Below are 27133 nucleotides of genomic sequence, written 5' to 3'. Positions count from 1 at the left end.
AGAGGACAGTGATCAATTGTTCTTTGTGTCCACTTCTTGTAGGACAAGAAGAAATGGGTGCAATTTGCAATGGGAAGTGTTTTAGGTTAGTTATCACAAAATTCTTCTAAATGTGGACAGAAAAACACAACCTTGATGGGCTTCAGAATCATTACCACTGGAGGGTTTTTAAAGCAGGTTAGACACATATCTGTCAAGGATGATCTAGAAATATTTGAAGTTATATCAGAGCAAAGGGTCAGGTTTGAAGTCCTTGCTGCTTTACTCTCCCATCATGCTGTAAAATGCTTTATCTTGATAATGCTCGCATTTGGTCATAGAAATCACAGAATACATAAAACATTTTGTACTATTGTGTATCATCTTTCTAATTAATGAAGAATACTTGCAAAATTTTTAATATTAAAGGTCAAAGCAAGAAAAATAAAATAAACTGAAACAAAGAATTCCAAACAAAACAAAGAGAGAAGGTCAAACTAAATATTGCATTTTGCCTTGGAGTTTTTTTGAAATGTTTCCAACAAGAATATTATCACAGTTGACTGGCTCCCAAGAAACATCTTGATTTTGATAAATCAGCTTTTTCTAGTAGAAAGCTGTATATTCAAAAGAATATTAACCAATGCTGTTGCATCAGGAGGGCTGATGGCCTTTTAAAACCCTGATGGGTTTTATTCTAGCTATGTATAGAGAATATATTTTTAGCAAAACACTTCCTGCATGGTGGATTTGGGATGGGAAATTATATTTATAGCACAGTCCTTTCAGAGCTTTTGAAGGGCAGTTCATGCAGGGGAGTGAGTATCTGTGGACAGATGAGGAGAGTTCTCACTCATGTTGTGGTTTCAAAGCTGAAGATAATGAAAGCTTGGCAGCAGCCAAAGGAAGCTGAGCAGCTGAGGGGTACCAGAGAAGTTATCATCTCTCTAAGTGGGACTTAATGTGTGAGGGGTGATCCAGCCTCCAATAAATTCTGTATGCTTGGAAGTGAAAAAATAAAAAAGACTCAAAAGTTGTGCAGAATAAAGACCTAATTATCTCTGTCTACTAAGCCTCGCTGCGAGTTACACGGAAATCCTTTTGGGTCAGAGAAGTGCAATTACTCAGTAATCTGTGGAGAGATGTCATCCTATAATCACCTGATATTTGTTTACCAGCAATTCTCATTAAATTTCCCTTAATTACGAAGCAGTTACCTTATATTTATGGCCCTGTGATTGTCATTGACACTTTCTGAGAGTGAAAGCTGTTCTAGCTTGTAGAAGTGGATATGCCACTGTCAAAACCCTATATGTTGGCCTGGGGGTTGAAAGATGGACCTGATGGACCAAAGCTTCCTATATGACATGAGATTATTTTACTGCCACTACAACCATTTCCTGGAAATTACATTGCCCCAGTCCAATTTCAGAGTCTCTGTGATGTGATAACGTACTTTGAGGTTGTGTTTTTAAAGGGAGATTTGAGTTAGATGAGACCACAGTCTGCTTGGAAGTGGACACTGTGGGGATATTATAGCCCAACAGCTAAGTGATGATCCTTGTATGTGGAGATGTTTTTAGAGACATCCATGGGGAAAGCCTGAGTGATGCATAAACAGCTGAAGCAACTCCTTGAGGAAGGGGCACCAGACCCTTGCTGCACTCTCCCTGTTGCCAGTGGCACCATTGCAGGTGGTTGGACTGTTACTATTGCATAGTGATACACCATGGGCATCACACATAGATATGGGAAGAGAAATTGCAAGAGAAACTGGTGAGAAAGAACTCACCAAGAGGTGGTATAGTGTAAAACTAATTTTTTGATCAAAACCTTTAAGAAAACATTAACTAAAACTTTGGACTCCTGTCATGTTCTGCCCAAGAACTGTAGCAACAGCAACTGAGATGGGCACACATGACTTATGCAGAGACCCTTCTGGAGGAACTATTTTCCTTCTTTTGACTACAGTAGAGAAACTGAAGTGTGGCTGAATGTTGGATTTATAACCCCCAAAGCAAATAATTCATAATGAATGCCCTTTCCTATTTTAATTCATTCTGTGTTGTCTCTATATGGCAGGATGTCTAGAGGCCAAATACTGTTCTCCATAATGTTGGTGCAATCCCATTGATACATTGATTTCAGGAGGTCACACCAGATTATCATAATGGCTCCTTCAGGCCGTAAAAATCTATGAATACGAAAGCATGGGAGAGTGAGTTGAAGAGAATGCATAAAACTTAGCTTTGTGTTTTTGTGTGGGGGAGACAGGGGGAGTATGAGAGATTGTAATGTAATAGACATGGGGCCTTTTGATCATGAATGTGAACACTTTTCAGGTTTGTACCTGTTGAAAACTGCTACTATTTGATGGCTCTAGAGTAGTTTATATGAAAGCAGCTGGAGGTCTCTGTACAATTCCTTGGAGCTAAAAGTCTAGTGAAGTCAATAGAGAGACTTCATTGACTTCAACAGGTTTCAAAACTAGTCCTCAGTGGATAAATATTCACAACATCAAACCGTCCACCATCTGATGCCTCTTGTATTCAATTTAACCCTCACCTCTTCTCCCCTCCAACACAAGCTAGCTTTATCTGAATATCTGCTTTGAAACACACCAAGAAACAATGATGTGCTTTTAAAAACTGGCTTACAAGTGGGTACCACTGTAAAAAAAGATTGACACTCTCTAAAAACAAATGTTGCAGTGAGAACTGATTGAATTTCCTCTATAAAAATCTCTTAAATACTCACATCCCTTCCCCAGGGACAACTTTTCCATAAACAGGCAACATTCTTTTGTTGTTGTTGTATTTTTAACAGTCTTGTACAGTATCTTGTCAAGATGTCATCAATACAATTGCTTTGACATTTTTAGTGCAGCATTTGGAAAGCAGGTTGGATTTTTCAGTCTGGCAAGCCAATATAAGTCAGTCTCTGATACTTAATTTCTCTATGAGATCCTTCACTTCTATTATATTCACTTCTATTATAAACAGATCCAGCAGTTGAGAGATAAATTTCTTGGTAACAGTTTGGACTTTTTTATGAACCACCTGCAAGTTTTCTGCAAACAACATGTTTTATGGGAGCTCAAGGCAATGTTCACCCATCAAGACCTGACAGTAAGAAGTGGATGAATGAGGCCTTATCTCAGCCACACATGTAACCTTCTGTGTCCCCTGGCTTGACCTCCCTCTGCACTCATTTATGAAAATGATTCATCTTTAAAGAGCTTCCTCGCTCTGCCTGGAGGCTGTAGATCTTTCTGCACTGGACTTGTGTAGGCTGAGGTTATAAACTTCAGCATGGAAGGCATACAGAGGGTCTTAATTTTGAACATTAGGGGAAAAAAAGAATGTGTATACTGTGTACACACTTAAAGAGGCAGGTTAAAATACAGTTAAAAAATCTCTTTTTGTGAATACAGAGAATTTTTTAAAAGGGGTGGCTGAAAATGTGTGTGTTTTATTCATGTCATGTTAAATTTTTGTTTAAGATCAAAATAATTTTTTGAAAGCTGTTTGTTCTCATTATTTATGCTTCTTTCTTTGTGTATATTTTTTTCTGGGCAATAATGAATATAAAATAATTCATTTCTAATCAGTATTACTTCCTGGCTCTCAGACATTCACATTGGGATGTACCCCAGATTCAACAGTTAGGGGGTGGGGGGAAACAAACCACAGTCTCTCATGACCAAATAATCTCTTGTAGTAGTGTAAATAATAATTTTAGAAGTCAGCAAAAAAGCATTCTAGTATATTTTTAGCTGTATTTAAATTTCTACAATGCTAAACTTTATTCTGTCAATGAAAAAATTCAACATGTCTCAAACTTATTTCTGCCCTTTCGCTGCTACAGGAAGTAAACTTCTGCTCTTCTCAGCAAACCTGAATATCTGAGACAGTATAAATAACCTTTAAAAAATAAAAACCTGTGTCAGCTTCTGAGTTAAGTTACATGTTTGAGTTTCTTGGGGTAGAATACTTTTGGTATTAGTTTAGGATTTGTCTCCTTTATATAAACAAGCTACCTAAACTGTACTGAGAGATTATTTAAGCCTAAGTGCATTTATTCAGCTGGACAGAAATTGAGTTAGATTCTGATTCCACTTTTCTTGGAGGTCAAACCTGTTCTTCAGGGCATGTGTGAACAAAAAGGTCCTCCAGTACAGACAGTCCCTGCACAGTGTCCTTTTAACAGTTTCTTTCTTGAGGTCCAGGCAAACCTTCCCACCACTAGCACAACAGAGAGACACAGAGTCCAAGAGACACTAAGCATGAAAACCCTTGAGCTGTGTCCTCAGAAAGATGTAGGTGAGAATAGATGCGAGCTGGCCATGTTCATATGGATGGAACTTCCCTGTGGGAATACTTATCTTCAGGTTAGGCAGACTCAGCAGCTAACAACTAGGATGTTGCTGAGTAAACCAAATACCTGGAGATCTTGCTGAGTTTGTTGTGAAATGCTGGATGTGGACCTGAGAGCAAAACACTAACAGGGAAAGTGTCTGCTCTCATCGACTTGGTATTCACAGTGATCATTGTCCCCTCCCAAATATATACTCCATGAAACAAGAAAATTCTGGTTAGTTTCACAGTCTAGTGTTGAGGAGCCTTTTGAGGAGAAACAAAAAGATTATGGGAATATTATAGTTATCTCCTACTGAGGTAATATAAATCCTAGAAATTGATAGTTTTTGTTAAAAACAATTCCTGACATTCCTCAGTTTAGAAAACAAGTTCCCCCATACAACCTCTGCTCTGAAGTGATACAGTGAACTAAACATGCCATTCTGGTGGAGTGTTTACTGTTCTAGAGTAAATAGGACACGCAAACACATCTGTGTGTGTTGCAGTACTTTCTAGATCATAAAGCATCACAAGCAGTCGTAACAGTAATACCATTCACCAGCTGATCATCTCAAAACCCATGCTGTTTCTTTTTATTCCCCCTACATACCTAAATTTTATAGCTCTTTATTTAATAGAAATCACAGCTATTAAATCCCATTGGTTCTGCTTCTGTTGGGAGCATTGGACATTAACTTTTCTTACTCTCCCTTGATTATCTCTCAATGTATTTATACAGTGCACTTCTAACCCAAATAATCCTTTGTTGCTGAGCATTTTTAAGTCAACAAACTATATTCAGACATGATATATTGATGTGGCAATAAAGGCACCTGAAAAATATCTGATATGCCCATGTAGGATAGTGTGTTGGACTGCAGTGATATGATCTGGGGTCCTGCAAACGCTATGACCACATTAATGTCAGCTCTGTTCTGGTTCTCAGCAGAGTTGGGTCAACTGGACACTTCTGTTTTGACCCTTAGACCACCCTTTTGTCTCCTGTTTTGAAGTAGACTGTCTCTCTGATCATCCAAGTAACCCTTCTCTGTACATCATGTAATCTATAGTCATGTTTCTAAACATAGGGTGATTGTGATTATACACATCCAGAATGTCCAGATGAAGTTGTCTTTAAATATACAATGCAAGCTGATTTTCCCACTCCCATAAATTACCGAGGAGCTTTAACACTTTTGTGTTGAAATCTAGTGAAACTAAAGATAGTTTAGGTGGGGTTTGTTGCTGGACTTTTTGTTTGGTTTGTGTTTTTGCAAAATCATTACTGAACATAAATCTCAGCTTCTTCTTGAGACTGTGAATACCATCAGTTGACCAGGGGAAGCCTGGTTTATTTGCAGAACATCTGTCATTAGTACATAGCTTTGAGAGCTAGTAGTTGAACACAAAAGTCTTATGACTCTGTTTATGATACTTGATTGGGCATATTTAATACACTTAAGATGAGGGAAGATTGAATGTATTTGATTCAACTAGAAGAGCTTAATGTCAGATGGGGAGAGAGAGGGACAGAGACAGACAGACGGCAGAGCTCTCATCTGTAAAAGATAATAAACAGCATGACTGAGGAACAAGAAGGTTGCCAGCTTTAACAGATCAAATGTATCTGAATTGTGTTAAATAAACTAAACTGAATCAGAGAGGCTGCAGATATTAAAGATTCTGGGTGCCAATGAATAAGGATTAAAGTTCCTATTCTGTTCTTTTCTATTCTAATCTATTCTAGCTCTTCTGTCATTGGTGTGGTATCAAAGATCCACATCTACTGAAGGACTTACGTATCACAGCACTAAATTTAGTAGTTTCTAATTCTTAGGAGCTTTGTTGATACTGAGTTGCCCAATTTAGGCAAGTAAGCTTCTTATGAAATACGTGGGGCATCAAGCACTTCCGAAAGGGTTTAGCATGTGGCAGCACAAAGTAAAAGCCCAGTCTGATGACAGGAAAGCTAAGGGTAGGTTTTAGGCTTTGTGCTCTTTTCTTCTTAGGAAGCCAGTTGCTCAACTCCAGATTGGCGGCAGATACTGCCTTTCATTCACGTTTCATGGCCTACTTGTTAGTCCATGAACTATGTCTCCAACAGACAGTTGAAACACTCACTTGGTATTTTGGAGATCATTTTTCAGATCTTCCCAGTCTTACTGGAAAAGATTTATGTCTCCCACTTGAATTGATTAAAATTTAAAATGCAGAGTCATTCTGTCTTGTTTGGACATTTATCTAATGGTGGAGCACAGAAGATACAGATGACCAGACTAATATCTGTATTTCTATCTTTATTATTTTCTCAAGATGTGAAAAACTAGAGTCAACACCATCACTGCGTATTAGGAATACTGAGGCTTTGAACTAGGGTCATTCCTAGACCAGCTATGCATTTAATCAGCCATCTATTGAGATTACCTGCAGTCTTCACTGAGAAGATAACTGAATGATTTCTATATCTTCCGGGCTCTAGATGATGATTCCTCACAGACATTGAGATCTAGGTTTGTGTCTCTACAAGGATACAATCTGGAGCACTACAGCATCAATAAATTTGTCAATAATTTATAACACTGTAAGAAGCAACCTTCTCTGTTCCAGAATTGGGATAGAGCTGCTCAGTGTCCGATTTCAGCACTTACAAACCTACACACAAAGAACTTGTGATGCCTTTAAATCACCTCTCATTTCATGTTTCCCCCTAATAATCCTCTGAGTGGCATTTGGCAGCAGGAACAATATGACAGAATGGACAACACCTGCAGGGCCTTTATTTGGGCACAGGGATATTTTTTGGCTGTTTCACTTTTCACAGAATACCAGACCTGAACAATGGGAAGAAGCTGGATGGCCACTGAATGAGTTTCCTATGCCTGATTGCCACGCAGGCTGGGAGTTTTCACCTTATTTTCTTTAGATAGCTGCCTCTGATCATCTCAACTTTCTTATTTATTGGCATGCTGACAGCATGCCAGTGGCAAGACAACTCCCTCCAGGAGTTCCCATCATTTGGAGCACAGCTTCCTGCCTCTCCACCTACTGCAGCTATTAGGCACTTTCAATATACACCCAGGCATGCATGCACTAAAATACCGAGGTGAACCCAAGGAGCAGCCAACTCTGAATTCAAAACAGGCCTCCAAATAATAATACCCGTGGAGCCTGAAGAGTTGCCTTCCTTGCCCAAAGGGCTTTTTAAGGGTTCTGGGAAGGGAGGGGAATGGCTTTTGAAACCCCAGGTTAAATCCTCCAGTGGAGATTTTAGTTTTTGTGTGCCTCCACACTTTTGGAGTGACCAATCTGGGATACCTGTAATGGGCCTGAAGCTAAGCTTCCTCTTCAGTTGTTAGATCTTATGGGAGGGGGGTGTACATAACTCAGACAGACTTAATTTTGCAGTAGCTCTCTGACTCCCCACCACCAGTGTGTTAATTTAGCCCACAAAAATGGATAAGCCTGCAGGACCAAGGGGTTGGCTAACAAGGCTTTTAGCCTGTGCAGATGCAGGAGTACTCCAGTGCAGGACAGGACTTGTTCCTGGCATTAATTCTCCTCAAGCCCAGCTGCTTGAAATTGGTAAGAGTAAGGGAGGATATTTTCTCTCCAAGGCTTGTTCAAATGGAGTGGCTATCAGGCAGAGCACCAGGTAGTGCTTTGCAATTTGGAGGCACTTTTCCCTGACTTTTCTTCACTTTTTCTCATTACCTGGCAAACCTCTAGTGGGGGAGGCACCGACAGGCTTGCCAACTGCCAGAAGTAACAGGAATAAAAAACTTGGGGGATTTCCCAGCCAATTTTCACATAGCCAAGCATTCCAAATGATATGTGTTTTTACTTCTGAATCACTAAATGTTTAGGACTGGGGTGGTTATTTGGATAACCCATTTGCCCAGAGAGGTAAAGAGCTGAGAGAGGCACTCCACTTCTCTACTCAAGCCTACCCACATCACCAACTGGAGCACAAGGAGAAGATAGGTCTCTGAGAGGCCATCGCACCCTTCTCTTTCAGAGGCAACCAGCAAGCTTCAATATTTTGTATCTTACAGACAGAAAACTGGAAAGGCAAACTGCCTCAAAATAAAAATATTAAGCAGTATACACATTTTCAGATTACTGCTCTGAGTTGGAGAAAGAACATTAAGAATTGAATGGTATGTCTACCAGTGACCATCACTTGATCTGCTCCCTGAATAAGAGAGCTGTATGAAATAAGGACATAAAAAGAGTTGTACCAGCTATACAAGGACCCATCTAACACATCTACCTCTTCCTGGCAGGGGCAATCAATGAATACATGCTTGGGGAAAAGTAAAATAGCAAAGTGAGACTTCCTCAGAGCACTCTCCCAACATCTTGAGATTTGCATTTCAGCATCTTCCGGAGCCGGAGGTAATACCTTTGTATTTAATAGCTCTTGAAGAATTTTTCTTTCATGAACTTGTCCAGTCTTTTTTGAGCCCATGTAAATTTACAGCATCCACAACATCCTATGGCAAGGAGTTCCACGGCCTAATTATACATTGTATGAAGAATCATTTCCCTTTGTTTGTTTTGAACCCACCTCCTCTGAGTTTCATTTCATGTCCCCTTGCTCTTGTTTTGGAAGAGACAGAGAACAATTGTTCTCAATTTCCATACCTCTTTGATTTCATAGACCTCTGTCATCTACCCCTCATTCATAACCTGGTCCTTAATGAGCAATCTAAGGTTATCACACTGACTCTTGATTGCTTAAAATTGTTCTTTCCACTTAATGGGAATCCACATTTGGCAGAGAAAAGTGAAAGGGATTTTAGAATAAGGAAGAATAAAATGTCTGGGTGGATTTGTAATATCAGTAACCATCATCATTTACACGGAACAATCTTTGATCTGCGGGTACTTGGGAAATTCCTCTCAACCATCTGTCTGAGGAATTATGAAGGAGTTCCCTGTCTTGCAAGTATGCTGCAAAAGCAATCAGAGGATAACACCACATCTAAATCTGCTTATCAAAACCACTATCAGGAAGAGATGACAAAAATATACTATATGTTTACCAAAAGATCAGTTCTCTTTGTTAACTTTTAGTTCAAATTATATAGCCAGTAGACACTTAACGTTATCTCATTGAGATATCAGTGATACTGTATTACAACATTACAGAGAGCTTTATAGACTAGTGACAAGAAGCTGAGAGTTTCTCAACTGACATATAATTATCTAATGTGTTTGATGTGCCAAAAATTGCTACTCTACATGGATGAACTGAAAGCACAGAAAGAGAAACAGAAAATACCTGAGGTATTTGGAAGGAAGGAGGAAACGTTAGTCTTTATAGCAAAGGTTGCTCTCAGAAAAATGTCTGTGGAAAATAATAAATCACTATAAGAAGCTTGTTTTATTAATAAACTTGAGTTTAATAATTAAAAGTACTCATCAGTTTATATTACACATGTACTTAATTGCATTGCTTGATAAAGTCCTGACTAGTTTATTTTCAGAAAACCAGCTTATTAATTCATTCTGAAGTTCCCAATCTATAAAGAATTTTTGACATAAAAAGTTGAACCTGTGTCCAAACAATTTCAGGCTTTGGGGTCTTTAGAGGGGTTTTAGATAGAGAAGAGAACACATGAAATGTTCAGGTTTGGGGTCTGTCATATGAGTGGCTTATCTAATTGCTCATCTGTATGTTTGTGCAGTTTGCAACATCAAATGATTGTGTATTACTGCCTGGCCAATGTGATTCACTCACAGGCTACCTCAGCCTGATTAACTGATATCCTGAAAATTTAACAAGATTCCTAGAAATAATTGGAGATTTTTTCCAGGTAGCTGAAGAAAGGAAGGGAATGGAGGAATACAACATTTCTTTCTTAAAGATCTAAACTTACCTTTACTTAGCTAAATTAAGTATAAGTATTCAAGAATAGTGAAGATAGGTAGGTAGTTCTTCTCTTTCCTGCAAATGACTGTCATTTTTTCTGACATGTTTGAAACCAGTCACTGATAGATAAAAAAAATTGTATTCTATATAAAACAGAAAGTTGATCCAGGTCAGTGTTTACAGTCCTGCAGGAGACTGACCTTTATCTTAACGATCATCAGTTTAGAGTGAATGTGAGACCCAAATTCTCAAAGTTACTCAGACATCTATCCCTGTTTAATTTGTACATCTAAATACATTCTGAGAGCTGTGCTCAAACATCATGGATTATTTTAAAGGAAAAGCAACACTGTTATTTTTTTTATGCTGAACTCAAATGATCTAAAATCCAAAATTAAAATAAAAATTTATTACAAGTCATTGCAGCAATGTATGTTATTTTATGTGCCTGGAAACATGTTCATCTGGCTGTGATTCTGTCCCTATCAAATAAGCTTTCTCTTAAATTTTGATACAACATACTGTCCCTACTCCTTGTTTAGAAAAACTTATTCATGTAATAGAGACATATACAAGAACTTGAGGTGGCTTATGTGTTGTTTTTGTGAGACAATTGCCCATTATCCTGGATTGCCTTGTTGTTTCCCTGTCCTGCTCTTTTTGTCTGTATCCAGAAGGAATGACTTCTTTTCATTATGTCTTGTCTTGTGCTTTGGTTGCAAGCTTTCTGAAGCAGACACTTCCTTTTTGTTCTGTTTCTTTGTTCTTTTGTGCAGCACTAAGTGATCTGAGACCAGTTTTGGTTTTTGACATACTTAAGTTTGGTATGACTCCTAGACTCCTAAGTTTACAACTACTAAGTAATACATACAAACAAATAGTAAATAATAACACCAATAAGAACATCTGGGTGCATGGAAATTGCTCATCCTCCAACATTGTTGGAAAAAGGGCTTTAGCTGCCAAACATCTCAAGATAAAATCTCACTTGTCCAAGGCTGACAGTCCCTTTTAATTAATTATTTATTTTCCCACAGACACATAAGATTCTGGAAAACTGAACTCAGTTTTTTGGGTTTTTTTGGTTGTGTATTTTGTTTGTTTGTTTGTTTGTTTGTTTGTGGCTTTTTTTTGTTGTTTTTTTTTTTTTTTTTTTTTTTTCCCTCAGGTTTCTCCAAGTATTTATCTTTCTTTTACTCATTTTAGTAAAATTTTTGTGCTTAAATCAGGTGTAGGTAAAATGATACTTTTTTACCTTAAAGATAGAAATGATTCAACTTCTTATTCTGCTTATTAGGCAAGAAAAATGGAAGAAAAAACAGATTGCATTTTAAACTGCAACTTTTCCCTTAATTACAACTTGAGAATGAAAATAAATTCAGCTGCTAGGCAAACAATTATCTTTCTGTGAAATTCTTTATCTTCATTAGTGTTAATGTACTTTCTGTGCATCAGACCACCTGCTTTTCAGAAGTTCCATAAAAGTATTTCTTAAGGGCCCAGCTCTACCCAGCCTGTATCTGGGGGAGCTGGAGGGAATGAGGTAGTCCTACTACTTACATGATGCAATTACTGGGCAGAACTGCAGTTCTTATCCTTCATGACCAATATACCTCATAGGAATCACAGAAAAAGTAGAAACCTTGTTGCATAATAGGCTGGAAGAGTAGGAATCTGAGACAGCTCTGATTCCTATTTTGGCAGAGTGTCATCAAGAATTTGGGGTGGTCTATGGCTTACACATATCTTTATTTCCCACAACCTCAAATGTGTGATTTTCAGTGCCTCCCGGGGTTTAAGCTGACTGCTGAAAATCAGTTCTATCACTCCAGCACAAAACTTTGGGTAAAAGGCACAGGAAAAACTGAACTTTTTGTTACCTCATGAATGTCCTTGTCTTGACACCTAACCAGATTTTCTGTGACAAAAGGGCCAACACAGACGTTGTCTTGTGCTGGGGCCACTTTCCTGTCCATGAAGCTTTGGTTTGCACGATGAGCTGGGGAGAAGGGAGTTGTGGCTGCGACAGGCCAGTCTGGTGGAGTCCCTCAGAGCTTCACTGCAGCACTCTGCAAACCCGTTCCTTCTTGTTTAGTCAGTAATTGCTCCTGCCCTTACTTTCCAACAGGGAGGAAAGGAAAAAGAAAGGTAATGTGACCTTTGGTATTTTGAAATAACATGATAACTATGCGCATCTTCAAAGGACACGACTATTGAAGAACAGCTGGGATGGTGGTGGGAACAGCCTCCCCCTAACATTCAGGCCTGGTGGAGGAACCAGAAGAACCTGCAGAGCTAGTGAGAAGCAGTGGGGAAAACTAGGAGTGGCCAGAGCAAACTCATTGTCCCCTTTCATTATATCTGAGATTGACCTTTATTAGTTGCCTGTGGGTATGGAATGGGCTGAGCTGAAGCTCTTCAGAGGAGACAGAACCAGAGTACTCATGCAAAGCACAGAAAAGGAGGAGATAAGGTGAACGGGAAAGCCAAAGGGAGATTGCACTGAGTGCTGATGGTTGTCCCTTTAGGGCCCTGACTAACCACTGTAGGAGCTGAACACAGTTTTAAAAAGACTCAGCTTTCCAGCATCTTCAGAGACCAGGAAAAGATTATTACACCTGTTTATGTGAAATAGGAATGGTGAAGCAGAAGGCATCTGAATGCCTCTGAGGATGCTGGTCAGAGAAGTTAAATTCTAATTATCCATCAGAATCATTGCTTAATGGAAATTGAAGGTTTCTGCAAACACTAGCTTTTCTGGAGGGAAAAAAAAAAAAAAAGATTTTTCATCTGAAAATCAAAGAATCAAAAAGAAATATCTTGATTCTTGAAAACGAATACTATTTCTCATTTCACATAAAATCATTTTTGGGCAAACTACTCAGAAAATACAAATCTTCAGCAGAGATAGAAGAAAACTGCTTACTTCACTCCAGGCTTCTACATTAACTTTGAAAGCACTTTACTGAAAACAACCATGAAGGAAAAAAAAAAAAAAAAAAAAAAAAAAGGATAAATTGTTTGTCCTTTGAAATGATCTTGTGAAACATCACTACTGGTATTGATTAGTTCTTTCACCAGTGTGACCATGTAAAATCTTTGATTATTAAAAATAAGCTAATTTTTATGAGAAGATGACTTGTGTATGAAGGATTTGTTCAAAGAAAGGGTTTTCAGATGGATCTCTTTTGTTGCAGGCTAAGAAAAGTTTGTGTACAACACTCAGACAGAATTTCTGATTATAGTCTATGGTCCTTATATTGACATTTGATCTCATAGACAGTGCTCTGTCAACAAAACCTGAGACTAAAGTCAAGATAATACATCTCAGACTTATAATCGATTTTGAATTTATGACTCTGAGTGCTTCAGATTCAGTGAGGATATTTTCTGTGTTTCACGTTTTTACAGTGCTAAGAAAGGCTGGAGGTTTATAGGGTGAGTTCACTATTTCTTACTGAAGCATAGAGAAGGTGGTGGTAGAAGACGAAAGGAGACTTGATTCCTTCCAATGTGCTCTCTTGTTTCTTTTTCCCTCCCCTGCACACACTGATGTACATTGCTGAGTGCAGCTGGAACAGGTCAAGGCAGATGACTGCCAATGTTTGCTGCTTAAAGTCACCCAGCAACAGAAGGGTACCGTTTTCCAGCACCCTTGTCATGAGGAGGGAGCAGTGTTTGGAAAACAACAGTCTTCCACCCCTTCCTTTGAGACAGATGTAAGCATGGCTGGTCTACTGTAACAGGGTTGTCAAAGATGACCGGGAAATTGAGCCTAAATATGTCTATTAAAAAAAAATCCCACTCAAGCAAATGATGTTAAAGCTTTAAAATAATGCATTCAATATATGAAGAGATGAAAAAGGCATTTAAATAATCATTTTGCATCACTGTAAATAGTTATTTGCTGTGAGAGTCATTTTCAATGTAAGAAGAATTTGGTATCTCGGAGACCCCTCAGCACTGGGGTTGCAGACATAATGCACCTGCAGCTCCCTTCAGAGCAGCTGCTGTGGCCTCCAGGCATGCTCAGGTCCTCCAAGATTAGAGTTGGCCACTTTGAAGATGGGGAAGCCTCACCTCACTGTTCTTGCTAAGGCCTCCAGCTCTGCTGTCCTTCCCTGAAGGGATGGAGTGATGTTTGCAGTACAAGCTGGATATCTTGCCTGTCTATAATTATTTGCTAATAGTGATCACAAAAAAGAGCGTGCACAGCTCTGTCCTTGCACTTTCATGTTGGCCTCTTGACATGTTTTACAAACACAAAGGAATGAAGTTTCACAAGAGCCCTGGGAGGTGGGGAACAGACCTCTACAAAGGAGCCCTCATGCTACAAGACGCCAGCTAGGAAAGGTGTCAGGATGGAGGTTTGTTTCTGGGGAAAGGTAATCATTGTTTTGGGAAACCTGACAACTGTGCCGGAGGAAAGAGTCTGATGGTGCATGGACATGTGTGGGCAAGCTACCCGCTGACAGGGGAGAGCTTCCAGTGTCGGCACCCGAATCCAACCATCAATCATGCTGAGGCCGTATGTACACAGCAAGCACTCTGCGACCAGACAGAGGCGGCACATGATGCAATGGGCACAGGTGTGCAGCAGACACCAGGGAAAGGCAGCAGGGCTTTGCATACATAAAGCATCTTTCCTCTGAAGTTCTCAGGGCGATTTGCAAGCATTAATTAATTCTCACAACGCCCAGGGATGGTAGGCAAGGCAGTGTCACTGGCAAATTAATTTCATAGGTAGTGTCTTTGATATCACACGCTCATGTGCTCACTGCACAGGATTTGATGTATTATATTATTTCCCCAACACACCTGTTGCCCTTCAGCTCTTCTGTGCAGCATCCTGAATAAATTTATTATTATTTCTACTATTATTACTGTTGTTACTATTATTATTAGCATTATTATGGCGGAGTTGGTGCTACAAAGTGGATACATACATCCGAAGAGAAAGTCATTGCCCCAGAGAGCTCATAATCTAAACAGACGAGATCTGTATTTGTGCAAGTCCTTGCTTGCACTCCAAGAATGCCTGCTGTAAAATACCTCAGTAAAGTTCATGCTGGGATTGACAAAGATTGGTCTGTCTGCAGGTTTTTTTGCACAGCTTTGTATTTAATCTGTCTGTGTTATGGGCTGAGACGTTCTCACCTAAAGATCTCTTGAGCTGAGAGTACGGTGCAACCATCTGAGAATCCTGTGCATTGATACCGGATTGACATCAAGCAAATATGATGTCCATACAGAGAACTGAATATATAGAGCAATTTTTTTGTCAATAAACAACATTATCATAGAAAATCATCAAAATTTAGGGTTTTTTTCTTTTTTACTTTCAGAGTGATCTTAAATGGAAGAAGAGTGGAAAAAGCTGAAGGTAAATTCTTCTTAATAATTGAAACTAACAGAAAATGGAAATTTATCAGCCAGATCTATCTGAAATTTACTGGACTTGGGAACAGGCATATTACTGATTTGGATTTATCAATCCATTGCCTTTGGCCATTTAATGACATACTTCAATACTTGTTTCATCCTTCCTCCTCTTTTTCTTCCTGTTTTGTTTATTTATTTATTTATTTTTTTCACCCATTCCCCAGTCAGGTGATCCCAGCTAGGAGATACAGATTGCTTCCCTCAGCTGGCCTAAGGCATGCATAAAGAAATCAGCCTCTTTCATTCAACAGGATATCTAACCTCTTCATAGATACTGATATATCAGTGCTTTCTTATGTATGACATAAATATTTATCTACCGGATAACAGAATGCAAGTGCCATGGTTTACAGCATTGCAGAGCTGACCTTCAGTTTGGAATTCACATGTTTCTTCAGTAATTCATACTATAGGTTAACCTAACTAAACTTTGTCTTTCCTATCTGTGCCCTGAGGCACAAGTAGTCCAATGTCAGTTCCAAGCAATCCGGATTCTGAGTCACATCTCTCTTGCGATTATTCTGTTCTCTTTATTGGGCCTTGAACTTCAGAGAAGAAAGAGACTTGGTAGCATCATATCTATAGGGATATTTCACTAATTCTTCATATGATATTCCAACTTCTGGTAGAGTGCTGATGTTGACGTTGCTTTCGTTTGGGCCAGGTCCTTGAATTTGAGACTTGAATTTTGACAACCTTAGTTTTTTTCTGTCATTACAGATTGGTAGATCGCTTGTGTAGATCGCAAATAATTCAGGTGTGAGTATGCTCCCTTGTGGTAAGCCATTTTGTTGTCACATCATTCACTCAATTTCTTTCAAAGTTCATCATGAAATCATTTGTTTTCTAATAAAGATTGTATCAGTCACACTCTGTGATGATCTTTCAGTATGATAAGCGTTTTGGCAGGGCATCCTATTAACTCAGGCAAGAAAAGGAAGCAGAGATGCTACTTTTTTCTCACCAATAACATAGTGTTGAGAATACCCACCAAGCTCTGGAAGATCCAGGTTCAATTCCCTCTTCTGCTTAAGGGGATTTGAACTTGTCTCCCCACTTCCCTGACTGCCCTAACCACTAGGCTAAAGAATATTCTAGGGCAGGGCTTTCTCAGTTCCTCATATTGAAACCATTTCACTTTGCATAGGTTAATTATATATTCATGGGAACAGGAAGATGGCAAGCCTATGCAAATGACTATATAACTTCGTGGTATAGTCTTTCATTTGGGAGCAGAGGCCTGGCTTCCATTATCCACATCAATGAATACTTAAATGAAAAATACAGAAACATTAATAGAAGCAGGCACAGGAACTGAGGACTTCCCCTTCCAGGTGAGTACATTAACCACTAAACTAGAAAGTCATTCTCCCCATGACACAGGAAATAGTGAAATATGGTATACAAATAAAACTGCTCCAACAAGAGAACTTCAGACAGGTCTGTCTTGAAACCTTGTACTGTGAATATTCACCCATAACTTGAGACTTGGGTTCAAGTTCCTTGAGAAGAAAGCTATGAGTTTTAATTACCAAGGTGTGTACTGTCCATCCCTGGTAAAAAGAAGTGCATTGCTACTTTTTCTTGCTCTTGCTTGCCTGCTTAATTTTTTATGCATCTTTAAGTGATCAAAGTGTTGTTCTGTTGATGAATAGTGTATTTGTTCTGTACAATGTTTGTTCTGTACAATATTTGAATGTTGCCTTTTTTGGCTGAGTCAGATGGATGGCTTATTGCCTTTTGTATTTGTTTCATAATAACAACTTTGCCACCTGTAGTAGATCATGATACTGAGGGGAAACATGTTGTTGCTAACTTAATTGTATGGGGGCTTTGACAGGGAGAAAGAGGTAGATAAGATTCATTCTTGATCTCACACCTTTCTGGCCTCTAACCATGATTTACCTGTGTCTTTCACCCACCAGACAAGAGCGGGTACATAATGGTGTGGTTATCTCACTGTATAAGCAGTAAAGACCAGAATGTGAACTCACCTCTTGCCTTTTTGGCCAGTAACCTTCCCATCAGTTTCCAAATAAATGTCCTCATTATCAGTCCTGGTGAGACTGATTGGACAGATGAGCTTGGGAAAATCCTCTAACTAGACCTTGCAGATGAAGTAGGAACATTTAGTATGGGGTTACTGGGTTTATGTGTCAAGGTTTTGGTAGCAGGGGGGATGCAGGGATCAATTCCATGAGGACAACAGAAGCTGCCCCCGTGTTGGACAGAGCCCATTCCAGCTGGCTCCAGGATGGACCCGTCACTGGTGAAGGCTGAGCTGGTCAGTGACATTGGTAGCACATCTGTGATAACATATTAAAGAAACGGTAAAAAATGCTACACAGCAGCTAGGAGAAAAAAAGGGAAAGAATGTGAGACATACAAACCTGCAGCCACCAAGGTCAGTTGCAGAGGCAGGGGGAGGAGGTGCTTCAGGTGCCAGAACAGAGATTCCCCTGTAGCTCATGGTGTACCATGGTGACACAGGTTATCCACCTGCAGCCCATGGAGGATCATGGTGGAGCAGATATCCACATTTCAGCCTGAGGAGAACCTCACGCAGGTGGATGTGCCCTGTAGGAACCTGGAGCCTGTGTAGAACCCATGCTGGAGCAGGCTTCTGGCAGGAACTACAGCCTGTGGAGAGAAGCCCACGCAGGAGCAGGTTTTCTGGCAGGATCTGTGTACCTTTGGTGAATCCATGCTAAAATAGTCCATTCCTGAAGGACAGTACCCTGTGAAAAGAACCCATGCTGGAGCAGTTTGTGAAGAACTGCAGCCCATGAGAATGACCCATATTGGTGAGGTTCATGACAGAGTATCTCATGGGAGGAGCCCCACACTGAGGGAGGGGAAGAGAATGAGGATGATGGAGCCTCAGGGATGAAGATCTATGAACTAATCACAACCTCTGTTTCCCATACCCCTGCACCACTTTGGAAGAGGAGGCAGAAGAATTGTGGGAATTATGTTGAGCCTGGGAAGAAGAGTGTAAGGTGTCTTTAATTTTGTTCTTATTTCTCATTATCCTACTCTGATTAATTGGCAATAAATTAAAATAATTTCCCTAAGTTGAGTCTGTTTTGCCCATGACTATAACCACTAAGTGATGTCCCCATCCTTATCTTGACCCATGAGATTTTCATTGTATTTTCTCCCCTGTCCTGTTGAAAATGGAAAGTGATAGAGCAGCTTGGTGGGCACCTGGAAGCCAGCCAAGGTCAACCCACCACAGTGGGTTTTGTCTCATCTCACTTTAAGTATCTGCAACAGAGTTGGCCTAATCTGAGCTAATATCTGGGCTTCACTGGCAGTCAATGGGCAGTCAATAGAGAAACAAGACTTGCTAGGAGGCAATTCATCTCAATGTAGACATAAATACAAAGCAGATGAAACTTATCTTTTAAGTGCTTCTTGCTCTGTTGTCTGTTAAGGAAGCCTAGAGTGTCTTACTCAGATGTAGGTATCTACACCATAGCTGTCAAGTGAGGTATGATGTCTTCTTCTCCTTCATTTTACTATTTCACCAAGATTTATTTATGGTCTGTGGTCCATGGTTCTGATTACCCTGAAGACTTGAGATGGTTCTGCGTATACCCAGTAACAGAAAAGCTTTGCAAAGGGAAATACTAGCTGTGTTCATAGGACAATTCAGAGAAGCGCTGAGAATCCCAACCTAGTAGCAGAGAGTAACACTCTGCGATGATAATACCCCAGATGCAGAGGCAGCACTGATCCATCACCCAGGTGCTGGAGTCATATTAGAAACCATTAGAAAAGCTAATTATCTCAAGTGCAGAATGGAACTGATACAACTGTATTCCAGAGTGAGCCTGTTCACACGCAGCTGAGGTCTCTCTTCCTCCCTTCCTTTATGTACTACAGAGTTTCCAGAGACTTTAGGACCCCTGGACCTCATCAGCAGATGGATCTCAAAGGCACCCAGGATATGAACCATGTTTCAAAAAGCAGCAGGTATTTTCCCACATCCCTGTACAGCTTTAGGGCTAAGAGACAAATTTAAAGGAAACAAATGTCTTGTCTATTCTTTGCATCTTTCTGTAATTCTCCATTTTAGCTAATATCAAAATTATTTAATGAAAATAAAATATACTTACATCTGTCTCTAATCCCTATTTTTTTCTCAGTCTGTAGATCATATTCCTGTATTTTCATAAAGACACAAGGAATCAGGATGCACACGAGCATACTGATAATGCTGTTTCAACTAAGATTTTGAAGGTGTTTCCCAAAGACATGATGTATCATTTCAGATGTTGTAAACTGAGTTACTGACACTCTGATGTGACTAATCTTATAATGAGGTACTTTGACTCCGTAATATGGCACTGTGAATTTTGACACATTTGATACATTCATTTCAACATTCCAGTATAACTTCTGTTCCCACAGTGAATCTACTTATTGGGAAGACAAATTGTCTGTGGAAAAAACCCAACCCAACACTCAAAAAAGCTTAGCTAATTTGCCTTTAAATTTGTCTATGGACCAAATTTTGCCCTCATCAATGGGATGCAACTTCCATTGACTTTACTATTCATATATCCAAAGGCAAAATTTGTTCCTATCTATCAATCTACCTACTATTTTATCTACTATCTGTCTGCTTAACTCTATTAATTAGTTAATGTTTGTAAAACACTCAAAAGATGTAAAGCCCTATAGAAATGCTAAGTATTATAATTATTATTATCTGACTGCTGTATCTCCTTACCTATCTAGCTATCTACCTTCTCTATCTATTATAATAACAATAATACTTAACACTTATATAGTGTTCTTAATCTTCAAAGTACTTTACAAACATTAACTAATTAATCTAATCTAGTCATCTTGCAAACAACTCCTTCAACAAATCAGTGGTTGTTTCTGTAAAATAAAATTCTTTGCAAAATAGAAGAATCTTACTTTGGGGTGGGTTATTTTGTTCAGGTTTGACTATGATAAGGTAATAAATATGTATAAAAGCAAAGAAGCAAGATGATGGATGAGAAAAGCTCCATCACTAGATAACATAGAGCTTGCACCAGAAAACAACACGTCGTAAGCAGCTACAGACCATGAAGAGGTCTCCTGGCCAACTTCTTCCTGAATTATGTATTGTCTTAATTTTAATATAAGGACTTCCTGCTACAGACATGTGAATATATTCTTTGTTATTTATAGAGGCATGAAACTTTTCTACCTATTTATTTTTTCCATATTATTCTCTAATAGAACCAAGGCCAAGGCTGTCAAATAGAACAGCTCAAATTAGGCTCTTGAGTCCCAGACCTGCAATGATATTTAGGCATCTTTTTTTTCCTTACAGAAACAGTGGCGATGGTGACCCAGAATTTTCGAAGTGTTCAGAAGGTGCAGTGGAGCCAAGGAGTCCCAAAACATTATGAAGAAGAGACCAGCTTCCTTTGAAAATAAATGCACCCCTAAATACCCCTGCAGATTTTCATCTAGATTCACATCAGGGTTGGATAAAGACAAGAGCTGTGTATATTCACAGTGTGATGGAGGCACAAGGTAAGATCAAAAAACATGTGTAGGCTTTTTTTGGGCAGATATATAGGTTACCTTTATGCTTCTAAAAAATTAAGGTAACACACTCAGATCAAGCACTGCTTGATGATTGTCCTCACTGCTGAATTGTCACCTAATTGCCTGACTTGGTTTTAGACCATATTCTTCAAGAAAAATCTTCTACAGATCAGGATAAGAGAGCTGGCCTGTGCCATCTAGCATTGGGACTACAAATCAGTTCTGGCCCTGCTACACCTAAGATGTGAGGCACAGACATAATGAAAGAGTAGCCAGGCCTTATGTGGCTTACAATAGCACCAGAGAACAGAAAATGAAATAAAAACAAACAGAAAAAAGTTTGTTTCCCACTTGATGAAAGGGTAGGCTTTTTCTTTTTATTTTTTTTCCCCCCTTTTTTTTTTTTTTTTTTCATTTGTTTCTTCTTTTTCTTGTGGTATTTTTATATCTGTACTCTTTATTTATCTACATAGGCAAAATGTTCTGGGACAGTTCTGGTAAGAGCTAACCTAAAAATGCATTAGGATTCTCCACTGAACTCCCCCAAGGCAGCCTGGCAAGCAGCAGAACTGTGACCACTATTGGACAGAGACTTCTGTCTGTATTGGTTCTGCCAAAAAAATCATTGTTTGGCAATTTCCCAACATCTTTTCCTCCAGCAGCTAGGTTAACATAACACATATCCCCTCCAACTAAAAAATTCAACCAACTTCTATATTCCTTTCTCAGGCTCTCTTGCAGCTACAGATGCATTTTGCCAGGTACCAGCTCAAACCTCAAATATACTCTGTTTACCATTGCAACAGATTTCTGAAGTACAGCTGCCTTTTGTGAAAGAACCTGCATATAGCTGTCATCCTGAAACAGGTGTGTTTGTAAATGAAAAATAAAACAAAACAAAACAAAAAAAAAGTGTCATTAAAGGAAATGACACAGGTTTGAATTCAGACTGCACATCATTCATTTTGTCATCCAAACAAGAATAGCATATTGTGTTGGAAACATTACGGGAAAATCAGGCTTCCAATACAATCAATGCAATAAACAGCTGTGGTGTTTCTTTTACAAATTCACAGAAGATGATCTGAATGCGGTTCTTGTCAGGCAGGAGAACCAGCTGGGCTGAAAATCAGGTGATATGGGCTCAGCCACACACTCTCTGAGTAACCTTGTACACAAGACCTAATTTAACCCTTACCTTTATATCTTATTTTTCCCTCGTGTTGCACTGCATAAATATAGAGTTTTCATGGTCTTAAAATTTATACCCAGCAGCGCTCAAAAAATGAAAATGCTTAGTTAAAGCTATGGCTGCGAATGAGAAACGTGCACAGTTAACATCTACTAATAAGTGATGCATTGAGATACAAGATATATAGAAACCTAAAACTAAGGGTTAAGTTTGGAAAACAACTGGGTCAGGAATCTGACAGACTTTGCCTAGAAAGGGTGGAGATATCACTGAGTGTTTGCAAGAGATTAAAGACCAACCGCAGTAACACACTTGCAGGGCTGACACGTCTCAGACGTGGATACGTGAAGCTGATGCAGAAGGAGGGCTTTGGATCCTGTTTAGAGAAGCAGTTAAGGAATTATAAATTATTTGATTTTGAATAGCCTAGATGGGGCTCCCCCTTCTCACCTTGACCCTTACATTCACTGCAGAGTGTCTAAACAACAGGTCCTGCACAAATACAACTACAACTCTTCTTCTTGCCACCTCCTCCTCTTCTTTCCTCCTCAGAAAGGTTCCTGAAATGCATCTTTGGGAAGGGAAAAAAGACACCCCTTTCTCTGAGCAAACAAAGATCCACATTCAGAAAACCAAACCTCCCGGTTTGTTTGAATTCAAGGCACTTTGCAGAGCAACTGTTACTTACACACTCTTCTTGGTGACACAGAGGAAGACAGAACATGTTTTTAATTGCAAAGCCAAATGGTTATGCATAGGTCCTGTCATGCTTGTGAGAACTTGTTCTTCCCCAGCCCTCCCTCTCCTCCCCGCTGAGACAGCCTTGCCAAAACTCTGTTTGAGAGTGGTCACAGGGAAAACACGAAGCCTTGCAGGGATTTGGGGAGTAGACGTCAATCTGTCAGAGGTGTCACCAGAACTGGATATATCTGCTGATCTGTTACCACTTGCTAATTATGAATTCGGCAGCTAATTGTCATAAATCTTGGTAAGAGATGTGGAATGAGACAGAGTTTTCAAAACTGCTTGGCCTGGGTAGGTTTGCACTCGGCAAGTCGTGAAGCAGAAATAATCATCCCTGTGCCAGGGCTCTACTGCTGTGTGATACCCTCTGTGAATACTTGTATTGTTACAAGCACCAGTTTGCTCCGAGCAGCATTTCTGACATTCCTTTGCAGGAATGGTGAGTGTCCAGGGCTGGAATAAACTAAATTGTTGGAGGATTTTTTTTAATAAACCCAGAGGTGCTGCTAGTCAGATCTAACCAGATGTTTTACAGGATGAAATCTTGCACCTCTTGTCAGGCTGACATTCTGGTTCACCCTTCAGAAAGCAAAGAAAAACTCTGCCAAGCAACCATGAGGTCTCATGCCTTGACTGTGCAAACACACAAATCAGGCACTATCTCAGTGATGATCCAGGCTGCTGCTAAATCTGGTCTTAAGGGTTAACACTCTTCACTTGTGATTCAACCAGTCAGGAGTTTGGAGTTGGAAAGAAAGAGATTTAGCAAGTTTAATGCAGCTTTAGGTATCCTTTCCAATATTTCAGATGTCTAGCTATCTATCATCTTACACTAGCAGTTTTAAACCTTTCCCTGCATCTTGAAAGCTACAGTTCAGGGTAGAAAGGGTAAAGCCAAGTCTTCAACATCTCAAAGGCATCTAATTTTCTTAAACACTGAGCACCTTCTCAGGAAATCAAGTCCCTTCAGGGTATCTGCAGTTGAACATCCAAAAATAACTACTTGAAATTTTCTGTGACTCTAAGGATCACAGGCTCTGTATTCATGTGAACCAGTCATCAGGTGATCAGTAGCGCCTGTAAAAGATCAGTGCTAAATTTGTGTTACTGATCAACCAGCTTGTCATTTGGAGAGAGTAGAGTTAAGGTTGCAAGCAGAAGAAATGTCTCTTAACAAGTAACTCCTGGCTTTCAGAAATTTTGTTCTGCTTTATATTTCCTAGTCCCTTTCCTGTTTTCAGCCAGTTTTTGTAATATTTTCATCTAGTCCAAGTTTTTATCTAGACCAAGATTACCAACTACTTTTGGAAATATAAACTAATATCTGTCACATATTCCACTAAAATCTGCCAAATTTTCCAGGTAGAAAGACACAACAATCTATTTTAAGGTTGGTTTTCACTAAAGCTGGCTGAAAACTCCACAGTGGAATGTTTGTTTATTTTCCTAGTTGAAAAAGCTGATTCATAGTAATTCAAACATTTTACTGAGATGGATAAGTTTTGAATCAGGTGAGACAAATTCCAAACAGAGTGCAATTAACTTCTAATGACTAGATTTCCTCTGGAAACTAGATTTGCAAGACACAGTGGCCTGGTGGGAACCAGGTCCTCTGAAGCACATCAGCACATCAGGATTGTTGCCGGCAGAAAATCAGGAACATGAAAATGTTAAAACATTTTGCTCAAAAGTTTTGATGTTTCCTACTGGGTGGGAAAAGAGACAGGAAGAGGCCAGAACACCATTAATCACTTCTTGTCTGAGATTCCATATCTGCCTGTCTAGGTGTCCAAGAAGTCAGGATCAATTACTTTGTCAAGATATAGTAAAAATGAGAGGTTTATTCTAAATTAAAAAAGAAATTTAACATTAAAACACTGAAATTTTCTCTACAGAGAATGATTCCCCTTTACAAAGTTCTACTGCTCATAACAAGCCATGCCCATTAGTGTTCAAATCCATTAATTGTTTAGCTAAAAAGCGTTAATCCCTCTGTGGGAAATGTAAAATTACTTCTTGGGGATGAGTGAGGAGAATTTGTTGTGTATATTACTAGTCCACATAGGTGAATGAAATTTTGACTAAATTCTGTAACCCATATTTTTATTTCTGAAGGCAAAAGCAACCATTTTTCCTTCAGTACTCAGGGATGCATGACAACAGAAACCAAACAAACAAGCAAATGAACCATCATAAGGATTACCCCCCCACAAACCCAAACTTAAAAAAAGGTGATTGAAAACAAAAATTAGTTCTAAAACATCTGTTTTGAAATTTCTGCCACTGTGATTTTAGGAAAAAAATCTTGAAAAGGACCTGAAACATTTTATTTCCTTTAGAATGAGATAATTTTTAGTTCTAATTTTGCCTAAAACCTCACAGGAAATATTTTGGGGTTGACTTAAGGCAGCTCAACTATCCTGAGCCACACCTCCTCTTGCTTTTTGGTAGTTCATGCAGTCCATACCAGCCCTGGAATATCAGCCTTTCCAATAGAACTGATGCAAAATGTCTAATGGACTGGTTCACCAGTAATTTTCCACAATGGAGCAACTCTTGTGTAAAAGGTTTATATGTAGTCTGAGAATCTGGACTCAACTATCAGAAAAATTACTTTTGTCAGAGTGTTAATTCTCCATTTAGTGCTTAACTGCTGCCTGAGCTAGGAAAAGACTGAGAAACACAGTGTGGCCCAAAGACCTTAAATCTGTTGCTTTATTCTCCCTGTTGCTCTGGGGAGGCCAAGGAGGTAGCACCAAGTCATTACTTGATGCAGGTGGTTTCCTTCCAGCACTGTCATGTCCCTTCTCTCGCTGGAGAGATGCTTCCTAGATGTGTGTGTGTGTGTTTTGTGTGAGAGCACGTGCAGGTGGCTGCATGCTCGTGTAAATCACCTCACCTACTTGCTGACACATCCTGGTCCCTCTGGAGCTGGATGGGCCCCAGCTGTACTTCAACAAACAAATACACACACTAAAGACCAGCGCTGGGTCTTGTAATTTCCATCTTTGGTAATCCTTTCCCTTCTTCTACCCAGATCCAAACTCAGCCTCTGTCAATGATGGCAAATTCAGCAGCCAGGGTGAGACTAGTGTTTAACTTAATGATGTTTTAACACTTTGCAGACTTCTGTCCTGGCTGATTATGTAGTCTTCTGCATTTGTTTGGCTGGAAATATGGAAAATTAATTAGTAGCAGAAGGGTACAACTTTGCCAGCCATTAATTGAATTACAAGCAAGTGTTTTCTTTGTCTGGCAATATCTTACTTTGTCCTTGTGCCAAAAATACCTCATAACTTGGTATTATATTCTCTGAAGACAACCTTTTCAATGACTTTATGTGCGAAATAATGTAATACCAGTAGGAGAGGATTTTTCTTTCATTTTTTTTTTTGTGTTGATGAAAGGTCACATAGCTACATTTCTGAAGGTAAAGTGTTTGGAACCAAAAGCTGTTTGCTTATCCTTTTTTTTTTTTTTTTTTTTTTTTTTTTTTAATGAAAAATAAAAAATCCCAGCTAATGATGAAAAACAAAGAGGGAAAAGAAGAAAGGGAGAACTTTTTCTAAGTCTAAATGCTGTTGCTTACTTATTTTCTGATGCAAAGCAAGATGCTGTAGATGTTTGGGGAAGAAGAGAGAACAAGGTTTGGCACCTGCCTCCAGTTTTCATTTTATAGTGACCAGTATTAGTCTCTCCCATCTGCATATTTGCTGTAGTACAAAGATCGATGTAGCTTGATATGTGTTGCAGTAAAAAAAAAAAAAAAAAAAAAAAAAAAAGAGAAAAAAAAAAAAGGAAAAAAAGAGAAAAAAAATAAAGAAAAAAGAAAAATAATTCATCTGTTGCTCTAGGCATGTTTTTAGAAGGCAGTTAAAAAACAAACTCCTAATTTGTCTGATGTCCATTAATCAACATAGCTGCAATCAGGGGTACAGCATGTTATCATTCCTCCATTGGGCCTTCATACTTTAACCAAGCTTCCCC

The sequence above is a fragment of the Tyto alba genome, unplaced genomic scaffold (genome assembly GCF_018691265.1).
Source record: "Tyto alba isolate M040663 unplaced genomic scaffold, T.alba_DEE_v4.0 Super-Scaffold_2, whole genome shotgun sequence".
NCBI lineage: Eukaryota > Metazoa > Chordata > Aves > Strigiformes > Tytonidae > Tyto > Tyto alba.
Note: the sequence above shows the minus strand (reverse complement) of the source record.